Source organism: Equus asinus, chromosome 15 (genome assembly GCF_041296235.1).
Source record: "Equus asinus isolate D_3611 breed Donkey chromosome 15, EquAss-T2T_v2, whole genome shotgun sequence".
NCBI lineage: Eukaryota > Metazoa > Chordata > Mammalia > Perissodactyla > Equidae > Equus > Equus asinus.
The window spans coordinates 23,637,725-23,651,839 of record NC_091804.1 but is presented as its reverse complement, the minus strand read 5'-3'; the positions used below and the strand labels follow the sequence as shown (position 1 = coordinate 23,651,839).

At 45.6% G+C, this 14,115-nt stretch overlaps 1 protein-coding gene across 3 annotated transcripts in view; it reads right to left on the bottom strand.

Moving 5' to 3' along the window:
- Window positions 1-3,609, bottom strand: part of KIF3B (kinesin family member 3B) — a 36,688-nt gene extending 33,079 nt beyond the window's left edge. Inside the window, exons 1-2 of one of the 3 annotated variants that reach the window (XM_044748457.2) lie at window positions 3,475-3,585; window positions 2,296-2,377 (exon numbers count right to left, since the gene is read on the bottom strand). The gene's annotated coding sequence lies outside the window, so the exon portion shown is untranslated. Of the gene's footprint in view, window positions 1-2,295; window positions 2,378-3,284; window positions 3,418-3,474 lie in introns of those variants that run through there. The other 2 variants (XM_014845064.3, XM_070485738.1) reach the window with 2 other exon arrangements.
- Between the last annotated feature and the right edge of the window lie 10,506 nt (window positions 3,610-14,115).

Below are 14,115 nucleotides of genomic sequence, written 5' to 3'. Positions count from 1 at the left end.
CATCCCAAGCTTTCATGAACACAGGAAACACGCGGGGGTCTTGGTAAAATGCAGGCTGTTTTATTAGATCCAGGGTTAGATTCTGCATTTCCAGCAAGCTCCCAGGTGACATGGATGCCTCTGTCAAGCGGAACACACTTTGAGCAGCAAGGATCTACCTAACCCAGCATGAAGCAAATGCTTCACATTATTGACAAAAACGAACGACCTCTCAGCAACTCGTGCTACATCTGGAAACTGGGGATAATACATATTCCACCCGATCTCAACTGACTGAACATTAGTAAATGAGAATGCCCAGGAAAGAGCATTCTAGACTGCAAACAAAGCTACACAAGTGGAGGTGGTAGGATTATCAGTTTTACTATTCATAATGCTGAATTTACAACGCTGTAAAGCCTAAATTTACAAGAGCAATTATTAGCATACACGAAAAGAAGGCTTGAATTCCCTCGCTCAGAAGAGATACTCCATTCAAGGATCCTTAAGGAATTCTGGCAGAAAACAACAGCTTTTCAAGGGACTCCCAAATCAAAAGCTCCAAAACTTTAGAAATGTCATTCGATGGCCAAGGAGAGAAGCACCTTGGCAGGCAGTGCGGCCATCTGAGGCACCCAGAGTGAGCTTCACGAGTGACTCCATTCTCTCTCCCAGGGCTGGCCAGCCTCCTTCCAGCCTTCATCAGCCAGGATCTCGAGTCAGGACACCAACGCCAAGAGCTCGAGACAGATGGGCACTGCCCTGGCAAGGCCCACAGCTACCACTCCACAAGCTGGCAAAGAGCCAGACTGCAAGGACAGCAGGGCTTACGGCTGTCCAAGGTGGAAGCGTCGATGAGACGCACCTGGCTGTCCTCCTTCAGCATAATCTGGGATCAGCCCCCCACAGACTATAAAGTATGACGTTTATACCTTGTGCCTCTCCTCCAAGGCGTTCAGAGGGAACCATAGCAAATGCTTCCTCGTAGGGCGCCTTACCAAAAAGTTCTCTCATCCTTCTAGAGGCAGATGGCACCACCAACATCTACTTAAGTGCTCAGGCCAAAAACCCAGGAGTCAGCCTGATTCATTTAGCCCTTCCCCTCAAGCACCATCCTGCTGACTCTGCCTCCAAAACACACCCCCACTCCATCCCCTTCCACCATCTCCACTGCCGCCACCCCCCGGAAGGCCACTATCACCTCTCACCCAGCCTCCTAACTACTCTCCTGGCTGCCATTCTTACATCTCTTGAAATTCATTAGCCACACGGAGGCCAAAGTGTTTTTCAGAAAAACAAAAAATAGATCATGTCACTCCCCTTCTTAAAGCCTTCAATGGCTTCCCACTGCTTGTAGAATAAAATCCTTACTCCTTACTCTAGCCCACAAGGCCCTATATGATCTGAGGCCTCGCCTCCACCCCCACGTCGGCCCACCTCTCCATTCTCCCTCTCCCTCCACCCCCGACTTGTGCTTGGCATAAAGGGACTTAGCAAACATTTACTGAGCTGGAAGTTGGGCTACCAAACCTGGCATCCTACAGTCAGCTTCCATTGTTCTTTGCAGCCCATTCTGGCACGGGATTGCAGGTTCCTGGGGCAACGCTGTAATAATACTGACATTCATGTAATACTGTGACAGCTACTGTTTCAAGTTTGCAATGACCTTGTGAGTTTGACAGACCTGGTATTATTGGTACGTCCTTTAATGTATTCATTCACCAACCATAAATAGAATATCAAGTATAGCACAGGTGCTACATTTAGCCCAAATAACAACAGCTAACATTTACCAAACATGCCAGGCACTTAACACGTACTGGACTCAAATAAATCCTCACAACAGCCATCCATGGTGGATACTATTATTATCCCCATTTTACAGACGAGGAAACTGCAGCACAAAGGGGTGAAGTGAATAACTCAGTGGCACAAAGCCTGGAAGTAGCAGAGGCAAGATTTGACCCAGGCGGCCTGACTCCATGCTTTTAAACCACTAACATGCCATCGGAATTGCACAACAGCACTGTAAGGGCCTTCAGATATCCTGTAGCCTACTCTTCTCACTCTAAAGAGGAGGGGACTGAGGGTCAGGGAAGCCCCCTTTTAAACATTCCAGCTCTTTTCTGAGGTCCACACTTTGGCTGGTATCTATTTAAATGAAACTTTATATGAGATCTTGTTTCCTCACCACTGGAAGAAAAGCCTCTAGTCACAGCAGTTAGAAGTAACAAAAGAATACCCCTGTGGCTTTGTAACAGCTACTGTTGAGAAATCAGAGACATAAGGGTATACGGGAGAAAACACAGGATTTACCTGGAAACACAGCCAGTTTCATCACTTACTACGAATAAGACTCTTAGGCAAGTCAGTCACTTTCCTGAGCCAGTCTTCTCATCTGTGAAATAGGGATAACATCACCACCTACCTGGCACAGTCCATGTGAAGACTGAATGAGATAATGTACCTGGAAAGTGCTTCTTAATCATATACTTGTAAATAACCATTACGTTTTAAGCACTTCTCAAAAGACAGAAAGATACCTTTTTTTCTTCTAGAAGGGTCAACAAGGCCCAAGTAGAAAATAAGACCATAACCTCAGCCATCTATGAGCACTTGACTTAAGGGTTTCCCCCACCAGGGCTGCTTGCAGAAGTCCACACCACCTCCCTTGCTCTGAGGGGAACTGAGAAGTAAAACCAGGCACGGGGGGGATATCAACAGCGGGAGGAACCCCCATATGAGCTGGCGCTCTACACACCTAAATCCCACCTGTCTCAGAGTCATCCCCTCCAGGAAGCCTTGCCCACACCCCCCTACATGCCTCATAAGAGCTTGCTGAGCACTCACTATGTGCCAAGCTCGTTGGATTCCTACAGCGGTTCATTAACCCATTTGAAAAAGAAGGCTCATAGATTAACTTGCCCAAGGCCACACAACTACTAAATAGAGGTGCAGAGTCTCAAACTCAGACACTCAGACAAAAACAAGACTCTTGGCCCCCATGCCGGATGCCCAAAGAATTCTCCCTGTCCCCACCTAGGGCACTTTCACCATACACGCTGCATCATCTTAACCACTCTGAGCAGCAAGTGTTAGGACCCCTCCTTGGACAAACAGGTCAACGAGGCCTGAGGGAGCAAGGGACTTGCCCAAGGTCACACAGTGAGCCAGGGGCAGCGGCGAGGTTCGGACCCCAGGCTTTCGCTCCCCTGCCTCCCTCCGGAGCTGGGTCCTTGACCACGGTCCCAGACCCCTCAGGTGGACCCCGATCCCTCGCGGCCGGGTCGGGGGACGGGCCGCACCTCCGCCCGGCGGAGGAGGGTCGAGGCAGTCCGGACAGCCCGAGGATGCCCGGGAGCCAGGGCAGAGGATGGTCCCGCTCGCGGAGCAGCGAAGCCAGGCGGCGGCGGCGGCGCGGGCCTCCGGAAAGATCCCAGGCGGCGGGAGGGATCGACCCTGCCCCGCGGGTGCCCGAGCTGCTCACCGACTCACCTGCGGCCCGAGCCGAAAACGGGCGGCGGCGGCGGCGGCGGGGGCGGCGGCGAACCCCGGGCTCAGCCATTCCCCGCTGCCCCGGATGGGGAGAGACGGCGGCCGCTCACTTCCTTAGCAACCCGGCTCGGCGACCCACTTCCTTAGCAACCGGTGTCAATTTCAATAACTTTATTGGGACACGGGCGGCGGACAGGGGAAGCCTGAAAGGCGCTGCGGGGCCGGGCATGGTACTGGCGCTTAGTAGGTGCCCAACACGCCTCGGTCTTCACCCACCTAAGAGGCGTGAGGCGAGCGCGACGTGGCCTGAATCCACCCGCTGGTATCTCATGCCTCAGTTTCCCCAGCTGTAAAATGGAACGCACGACCTTGGTCGCCCCACGTAATCTTTCCTAAAGAGCTTCCAGGGCCATTTTCTGACTTGAGGCTCAAACTGCTGCTGAGACAGTTCCCATTTAGGGTCCACCCAGTCACTCAACCCAAAAACTTAGGAATTACTTTTGTCTCTTCCTCTCCTGCACGCCCATATCCAATCAGTCAGCGTATCTCTTAGTCTACCTCTCAAATATTTCTCCTGTCTGTCCACCTTCCTCCATCTTCAGTGCTGCCATACCAGGCCAGGCCCAGCTCCCTCATCCCTAGATTGCCTGAGATATCTGATCTCTGCTTCTGCTCTTCTGTCCCACCCTGCTCTGCCAATCCATTTTCCACAAGGCGGCCAGAGGGATCATTTTACAAGGTAGAAAAGATCATGTCACACTCTTTGCTTAACACCTGTTAATGGAGTCCCACTGCTTTTAGAATCAAATACAAAGCCCTTGCTACTTCCTACAAAATCGCTAAACCTCTTTGCCACCACATTGGCCTGGGAAGCCAGGTTCCATTTCCCTATAGGAACTCATACTTGCTGTTCCCCATGCAACAGAATTTCCATGACAACGGATCTCTTTATTACCACTTTATCTGATGCATAAAACCATGCTTGGTCCACAGTAGGTGCTCAATAAATATGTGTTGAGTGTTGAATGAATGCTCTTCTCCACCCACACCCTACTTTTGCCTAATGTGGCAGATATTACTACCTGCCCCCCAACACCCTTTTTCTTGCTCCTGGATGCACAACTAGATTATGTTTGCCAGCCTTCCTTGCAGTTCAGATCAAGTTCTGGCCAAGTGAATATGATATATGCTATTCTCAGATCTGGCCCATAAAAACCTCCCATACAATTGTTCATACTTTCTTTATTTTGAAGAGAGGGATTTTAAAGGACTTCGGGCCCTTGGAGATGGCCGAGCTGCAAAATGGAAGGAACCTGGATCAATGAGACACCACTTAGGAGACAGCTGGCCAGGAAGCCAGCCAACCTCAATCATCCAAGTTGGACAAGAAAATAAATTTTTATTGGATTCAGTCATTGAGATGTGGAGGGGTTTTGTTACAGCAGTTAGCTGGTCCCAACTAGGATATGTAATTCTGATTCATTCTCTGGGTCCCTGTTCATTTCCCTTCCCCTGTTAACCCACCCTATGTCCCTACCCAACATTATTCAATATAGTTGTCAGTAAATCATGTTTACCCTAAAATGACTACAAATATTGTTTTCTACTGAGTCAAATAACATGTGTTTGTGTTTCACTGTGTTATGTTTCACTTCTTCCACATCTTTTGCTATTTTCTGTAGTAATTGCCTTGATTTTTTTCCATTTTCATTAGTTTTCCTTATAGCTTTTGTTATTTTTTTTCTGTGTCCAATAAATCAGGCAAATACTTAGCAGTGATTTTTCCAGATGCTTAAACACAACAAATAGTCCATGGGTTTTTTTGTTTTTTTTAAAGATTGGCCCTGAGCGAACGCCTGTTGCCAATCTTTTCTTTTTCTTCTTCTTCTTCTCCCCAAAGCCCCTTAGTACGTAGTTGTATATTCTGGTCGTAGGTACTTTTAGTTCTGCTATGTGGGACACCACCTCAGCATGGCTTGATGAGCAGTGCTAGGTCTGCGCCCAGGATCCAAACCAGCGAAACACTGGGCCACCAAAGCAGAGTGCGTGAACTTAACCACTCGACCACAGGGCTGGCCCCTTGTTTTTTTTTTCCCTCCTGAAAACCTCAGCTCTATTCTGGACCAGTGGTCCCCAGGCCTAATTAACAACTCTCCACCCTTGGACTTTCCTAAGTCCTTCTCCTGCATTGGGGTCCCTGTTGCCCAGGTTCTATGTCATCTGGTTTATGGATTTATTCCCTTCTCTCTTTGTAGCACATCTTTCAGTAGGTTCTGGAGACAGGGTGCACGGAAGCAAATATATTTAGCCCTTTTCTGTCTAAATCTCTCTGTCTTGCAGAGGAAGAGTCATCCTAAGCTAACGTCTGCTGCCAATCTTCCTCCTTGTTTTTTTCTTCCTTTTTCCCCTGACAAATCCCCAGTACATAGCTGTATATAATTGTAAGTTCTTCTGGTTCCTCTATGTGAGCCGCCACCACAGCATGGCTACTGACAGATGAGTGGTGTGGTTCTGCACCTGGGAACTGAACCTGGGCCACTGAAGTGAAGCACACTGAAATTTAACCGCTAGGCCATCAGGCCTGGCTCCTAAATAACTCTTTACCCTGTTCTCATACTTGACTAATAGTTTAGCAGGGTATAGAAATCTAGGTTGAAATATGTTGTCTCTTGGAATTTTCAAGGCATCGCATCACCGATTTCTAGTATCTAGATTTAAGACATCTAATGCTATTCTTTTTTTTTTTTAAAGATTGGCACCTGAGCTAACATCTGTTGCCAATCCTCTTCTCCTTCTTCTTCTTCTTTTTTCTCTTCCTCTTGCTCCTCCTCCCCTTCCCCCTCTTCCCCCTCTTCCCCTTCTCCTCCCCCCTCCCCCTCCTTCATCTTCCTCTTCTTCCTCCTCCTCCTCCTTCTCTTCCTCCTCCTCCTCCTCCTCCTCCCAAAGCCCCCCAGTACATAGTTGTGTATTCTAGTTGTAGGTCCTCTGGTTGTGCTCTAATGCTGTTCTAAGTCCTGTTCCTTTGTAAATAACTAGTTCTTTTTTTTAATCTTTGGAAACTTTCAGTTTATTCTCTTTATCCACAATGTTATGATATTTGATGATGATTCCCCTTAGTGAGCATTTTTCCCCACTTGTTGTGTTAGCTGGGCCCTTTCAATCTGGAGACTTGTATCCCTCCATTCTGGGAAATTTTGTTGTATTAGTTCTTTGAAAATTTTCTCCTCTCTATTTTTTTCCTTTCTGTTCTCTCTTTCTGGAACTTCTTTTTAGAAGCTGTATCTTGTAGACTGAGCTCCTAATTTTCTCATTGTTTTTCTCCTCTTTTCCCTCTTTTCTGCTTTTTTGTTCTACTCTCAGGGAGATTTCCTTGACTTTAGCATCAGCCTCTCCTTTGGAAGGATTCTGGGCTTCCTTTCAGTCACCACTATTGCCCTCTACAGACATAGGTTATAACTTCCTCTCCCTGTTAAGTCAGTTACTACTTGCCCTCTGTCTCTATCTGCAAAAGCTTGCCAAAATCTCTGTCTCCCTCCTGTCCTATTAGCATTGTGGGCTGCTACATTTTTTTATTCCTTATTGTTATATAAGTCAGGTTCTAGGGGAAAAAAATAAATACATAACATCAATCCTCATGTTTAATTGGATATCTTTATTGCTTTATAGTTTAAGAAAACAAAAACAAAACAGGCAGGTAAAAGGGTATGAGCAGATAGTTCCAAGGAAAGGAATAGAAAACATGGCTTCTAAACATATGAAAAGATGCTTCTGCTCACTTGTATTAAAAGAAATGAAAAAACAACATTGAGATTTTTTTTCACTTATCAGAAAGGAAAGAAAGCTCTGATAAGGCACCGTTGCTGAGGGTCCAGTCTTGACTGTGTCCTTAGCAAGCTGTATAAAGCTGTGTAGAGAAAGAGAATTAGTAGTAGTCGTACCAAAGTGTAGGGTGACCAACTCATCCTCGTTTGCACAGGACTTTCCCTGTTTTAGCACCAAAATTCCCATGTCCCAAGAAATCCCTCAGTCTGGACAAACTGGGATGGTTGGTCACCCTGGTATGGTGGGATAATTTTTTGATGTACTACCAGTATGTTTCCATTTCCTTTTCACTCTGTAACCCCTTTTCTATCTAACTTGGACTGTGATGTATTTATTGCTCAGGGAGGAGCTGTTTCAGCAGAAAAACAGGGAAAGGACTTTCTGAGCCCCAAAATCCTGGAGAGGAGACTCAGGGAATGGAAGAAGTCTTGACAAGTCAGAGCAGGCTTTCAACATCCTGACTGCGGAGATTCTCTGGGAGGGGAGAGATGGTGAGAACACAGCAAGGGCAAAGAGGCCAGTGAGGCTGAAACAAGGGATCCTGATGTGGAGAGATCATGTGGATCACAGCAGAGACCCTCCCTCAGCTTCCACCAGAGCAAACTCCAGTCTAGAACGATCTAGTCTAATTCTATTCCATCTGTCGTAGCACCATTGTGTCAGTTCATCATAAGTTATAGAACTGACTCTGACTGATGGTAGCACAAACGGAATTTATTAAAAGGGTAATGGGAAGTTTAAAAAGTCACCAGGAAGTTTCTAGAAGTGGCCAGGAATGAGGGAGGCCAGATCATGTGGGACCATGTACTACTGGTGAGGATACTGGATGCCCAGCTTTCACTATGGCCAGCCAGCCACAGGCACCATCTCAACACAACTCTCACCCATCCTCCCATGAGGATCCCCCACAGTCCCAGCTTCTTTGTAACCCAAGCTCTGATTGGTTGAGCCTTGAACACATGCCTATCTCCTACCTGCAGTGGAAGCTCTGAAGGCAAACATCTGACATTTTGGCTTCTTTCTTGGGAGGAAGACTGCCTTCATTTACAAAATTGAGAATTCCCCAAACATAGGAAAGGTATTCTGTTGCAAGGCAGGAGAAAAATCTCCCATTATAACCAGACATCCCCTTTGCCAAGGAGCTCCTCCAGTCTTCCCCCTTGTTGTCACTCATTAAGGACACCTCTCTCAAGCATCAAGCATGTCACCCAGTGACCACCCAGCTAGAATGAAGCCCACTGTGTCATGAAATTTTGCTCAGTCCCCATCTGACTTATCGCATGAGGATATCCCATTTTAATGGCCAGGGACATACTGAATCCCCTGTGACAGAGGGTGGCAATGGATTCCTAGGGGTTTAGGGGCAAAAGGGAAGTGAAGGAAGGGATCAGCTGGCACCTATTGTGGGTGGTACAAAGTGGAGCCAGCTTACAGTCCCAACCAGGAGAAAGGTAAGACACAGCCCTGAAACCCACGGATGGTTGAATCATGATCTCATCCAGGGAAAGTAACTTCTGATGGACTCCCCACAGGGCTGACCAATGGTAGATGGCCTGGCTCCCCATGCAAGGGTAAAATCACCAAATTTCCTTTCTTCTCCAACATTCCAGAACTGTGCTATCCAACAGATCTTTCCACGATGGTAGAAATGTTCTATATCTGTGATGTCTAAGACAGTAACCACCAGCCACATGTGGCTATTGAGCACTTGTATGTAGCTAGTGTTACTGAGGAACTAAATTTTATTTATTCAACTTGAATTAATTTAAGTTTAAATGGCCACACGTGGCTAGTGGCTACTGTATTAGACAGCACAGCTCAGGGCTATGAAAATTGACAAGCATGGACTGTGGGGTCCAGATGGCCATAGGTTTCAATCCCAGCTCCTCTTCATACCAGATAGCTGAGTGACCCAGTGCAAGTCACATTACCCCTCTGGGACTTGGTTTCCTCATCTGCAAAATGGGGCTATGCATGCTACTGCTCAGGTTCACTGTGAGGGTTAACTGAGATACCATGTGGATGATGCCTGGCATTTAGTGGTGCTCTAGAAATGGTGGGTCTCTTTCCTTCCTTTACCGGGTCCAGGCCATGGCGTCCTCCAGGGAGATGATAGTTGCCAATGTAAGGAGTCCTCTGGTTAAGAGAGTTGGGTCTTCTTGGAAATTTAATACCATTTGGGGAAGAGGACTGAAAAAGAGTCATGGAAAAAGACTACAAAGGTAAGTGAAACAAGTCAGACAGAAAAAGATAAATACTGTGTGATCTCACTTATATGTAGAATCTAACAGATAAAAAAACAACAAAACAAAAAACCCCCAAGCTCATGGATGCAGAGAGCAGACTGGTGGTTTCCTGAGCTGGGTGAAATGGGCAAAGGGGGTCAAAAGGTACAAATTTCCAGTTACGAAATGAGTAAGTCATGGGGATGTCAGGTACAGCACGGTGACTATAGTTAATAACACTGCATTGCATATTTGAAAGTAACCAGGAGAGTGGATCTTGAAAGTTCTCATCACAAGAAAAACAATTTTTTTCTAACTGTGTATGGTGATGAATGTTAACTGGACTTATTGCGATCATTTTGCACTATGTACAAATATTGAATGATGGTATTGTATACCTGAAAATAATATAATGTTGTGTTGATTACAACTAAAAAAAAAAAGGACTGCAAAGGGAATGACTTATTAAAATGCGAGGAGGTGGCATCCCAGAGCCCCTTTCAGAAAGAAATAAGATGCCGGGCTTAGACCGAGGCCAAGCACCTGAGACACGCTGGATGGTTCTCGCTTGGCCGAGTGCCCAGGTTCGGTATGGGTGAGACTCTGGGACCTGACGGAGGCTCTAAGGGCTGGGAATCAAGCTAACACCTTCTAAATTCACATCTTTGATGTTTTCTGAAGAAAGCCAGACAGGAGTTGGCTGCTAATTGCTTCTTCCTCAGGCACTTAACTGACTGTATAACCTTGGGTAAGTTAGTTCACCTTTCTGGACCTCATTTCTCTGCTTGCCTCCTGCAGCGTTGCTGTGAGGATTTACCCAGAGAATGCTTTCCTAGCTATAAGACACAGCAAAGGGTGGAGAATGAAGAAAAAGCAATAATTAAAATCTCAAAGCCAGAAGGAGGTCATAGAAGCCTGGTGACAGAACCAGGACTAGAATCAAAGTCCCAGGACTGGGTTTTGCCTTATTTATTGGTATCCTCTGTGCTTAGCACAGTGGCTGGCACATAGAAGCACACAAAACATGTATTTAGAAACATATATTGTCATCGTTCACTTTTCAAATTAGCAGATTTTTTAATGCCTAATACTCAAGGTTGGCAAGAATAGAGAGGAGCACTGCTGATGGGATGAAGTTGGCACAGATTGCAAGGAAAATTAACAATGATGACTAAGAAACTCTTGAGTCAGCCCGTTCCACCTCTAGGAATCAACTCTGAGGAAATAATGAGAGATGCTCCTAAAGATTTAGATACAAGCATGTTCCTCCCAGCTTCACTTACAACAGGGAAATATTATGTCTAGCATTAGGGGGATGGATAGATAAACCAAGATATGTCAATAAGAGGGAATATTATGTTGCCATCAAAAATTATATTTTTGAAGAGCATCTAATGATCCAGGGACACGCTTATGAAAATATAATAAGGAGGAAAATAGGATATCCATGTCCATTAGGAAGACTTTTAACTGCATGGTGATCATCAAGAAACAGTCTTTTACACAATCAATAGAATGAAAAAGGCAACCCTACAGAAAATATTTGCAAGTCATGTATCTGATAAGACGTTAATATCCAGAATATATAAAGAATTCCTACAACTCAACAACAACAACAAATACTCTGATTAAAAAACGGGCAAAGGACCTGAATAGAGATTTCTCCAAAAAAGATATATGAATGGGCAACAAACACATGAAAAGATGTTTGACAACACTATAGAAATGCAACAACAATGTCAATATTGGGGAAATGGAAATCAAAACCACAAAAAAACAGAAAATAACAAGTGTTGGTGAGGATGTGAATAAATTGTAACCCTTGTGCACTGTTGGTGGGAATGTAAAATGGTGCAGCTGCTGGGGAAAACAGTATGGGGTTCCTCAAAAAATTAAAAATAGGATTAACATATGACCCAGCAATTCCACTTCTGGGTATACACCAAAAGAACTGAAAGCAGGGTCCGAAAAGACACTGCTTTGTACACCCATGAGAGATCTGTAAACCCATGTTCACAATGGACAATGGGTGAAGCAACCCAGGTGTCCATCCTGGATGAATGGATAAACAAAATGTGGTATAGACATACAACGGAATATTATTCAGCCTTAAAAAAGGAGGAAATTCTGACACATGCTACAACATGGATGAGTCCTGAGGACATTATGCTAAGTGAAGCAAGCCAGTCACAAAATGGTAAGTACCATATGATTCCACTTCTATGAGGTACCCAGAGTAGACAAATTCACAGAGACTTGAAGCAGAATGGTGTTTGTCAGGGGCTGGGGATGGAGGGGAATGGAGGAGTTGTTTAATGGGTACAAAGTTTCAGTTTTGCAAGATGAAGAGTTCTGGAGACTGGCTGCACAATAATATGAATGTACTTCATACTACTGAATTCTATACTTGAAAAGGGTTAAGATAGTAAATTTTATGTTATGTGTATATTACAATTTTTTTTTTGCTTTTTGATGAGGAAGATTGGCCCTGAGTAACATCTGTTGCCAATCTTCCTCTCTTTTTTTTCCCCTCTCCAAAGCCCCAGTACATAGTTGTATATCTTAGTTGTAAGTCATTCTAGTTCTTCTATGTGGGACGCTGTCACAGCATGGCTTCATGAGTAATGTGCAGGTCCGCGCCCAATATCTGAACTGGAGAACACCGGGCCGCAGAAGCAGAGTGTGCGAACTTAACCACTTGGCCATGGGGCCCGCCCCCACCACAATTTTTTAAAACAGAAAGAGGCCCTTAGCTCTTTGCATCCTACTCCACCCACCAGCCTCAGCAAGTTGTCTTCTTGTCCTTGCACTTGTACCTTGTTGCAAGATGGCTGCTCCAGGCATCACACACCCACACCAGCATCTGGGTCAGGAGGAAGAAGGGCAGAGGCTTTGTCGTAACGAGGCTCTGTCTTTCTACTCAGGCGGGGTGGGGTAGCAAACCCACCACTCCTGTTTCATGGTCAGCAGTGGGCCACAAGTACATCTCTGGTGCTGGGCAATAAAACTTTCTGCAGCTGTGGAAACGTTCTATATCCGTGCTGTCCCATACCGTAGCCACAGTCACGTGTGGCTTTTGAGCACTTGAAATGTGGCTCATGCAGCTGAGGAACTACATTTTAAATTTTATTTCATTTTAATTAATTTAAATGTTAAGAGCCACATGTGGGTAATGGTAACTGAACTGGACAGTGCAGTGATGCAATCTAGAAGGGAAATAAGATTAGCATGAGTGGTCCAGACCAGCCATGATTCATCTTCCAGGACAGGCTGAACCTCTCTGAGATTCAGGCAACTCTATTACTATCTAAAGACAAAACTGAAGTTCTGTGAACAGAGAAGAAGGGGAGGTGTGTATTGAGTACACAACCAACAGTATCTGCTATAAGGATGCTACTCTAGTTACTGTAGGATCACGCATTTGGTTTCAAAAGAAGTGTATGTGTGTATGTGTATAGTGACATGTGTGTAGGCATAGAAAAAGCTAGAAGGATAGACTTCAGATTTCACAATGGTCATTACCTTTGGGTATGGGGATTATAGTTCATTATTATTTTCTTCTTTTTTTGCTTTATCTCCCCAAAACCCCCTGTACATAGTTGTCTATCTTAGTTGCAGGTCCTTCTAGTTGTGTGATGTGGGACACCGCCTCAACGTGGCCTGACGAGCGGTGCCATGTCCGCGTCCAGGATCCGAACCCTGGGCCGTCGCAGCGGAGTGCGCGAACTTAACCACTCGGCCACGGAGCCGGCCCCTCTTCTTCTTAAAGATTGGCACCTGCGCTAATATCTGTTGCCAATCTTTTTTTTTTCCTTCTTCTTCTTTCCCCCAAAGCCCCCCGGTACATAGTTGCATATTCTAGTTGTGAGTGCCTCTGGTTGTGCTATGTGGGACGCTGCCTCAACATGGCCTGATGAACGGTACCACATCCACGCCCAGGATCCGAACCAGCGAAACCCTGGGCCACGAAGTGGAGCACGCGAACTTAACCACTCGGCCACGGGGCCGGCCCTATTTTCTTCTTAATGCCTTTTCATATTTTCCAAACTGTATGTATTAAGCAGGAATTATGCTCACTGTGGAAATGAAGTAGCTGCACTGCACGTCTATTAGAATGACTAAGTGGGAACGCGAAATGGCACAGTCACTTTGGAGGACAGTTTGGCAGTTTCTTACAAAACTAAACATACCCTTACCATCCTATCCAGCAATTGCACTCCTTGGTATTTACCCAAAGGAGCTGAAAACTCATGTCCACACAAAACCTGCAGATGGATGTTTATACAGCAGCTTCGTTCATAACTGCCAAAACTTGGAAGCAACCAAGATGTCCTTCATAGGTGAATGGACACATGCACTGTGCTCCATCCAGACCATAGAGTATTAGTCAGCACAAAAAGAGATGAGCTATCAAGCCACGAAGAGACATGGAGGAAACTTAAATGCATATTACTAAGTGGAAGAAGGCAATCTGAAAAGACTGCATATTGTATGATTCCAACCATGTGACACTCTAGAAAAGGCAAAACTGTGGAGAGTAAAAAGCTAAGTAGCTGCCAGGGGCTAGGGAAGGAAGGAGTAAACAGAGCACAGA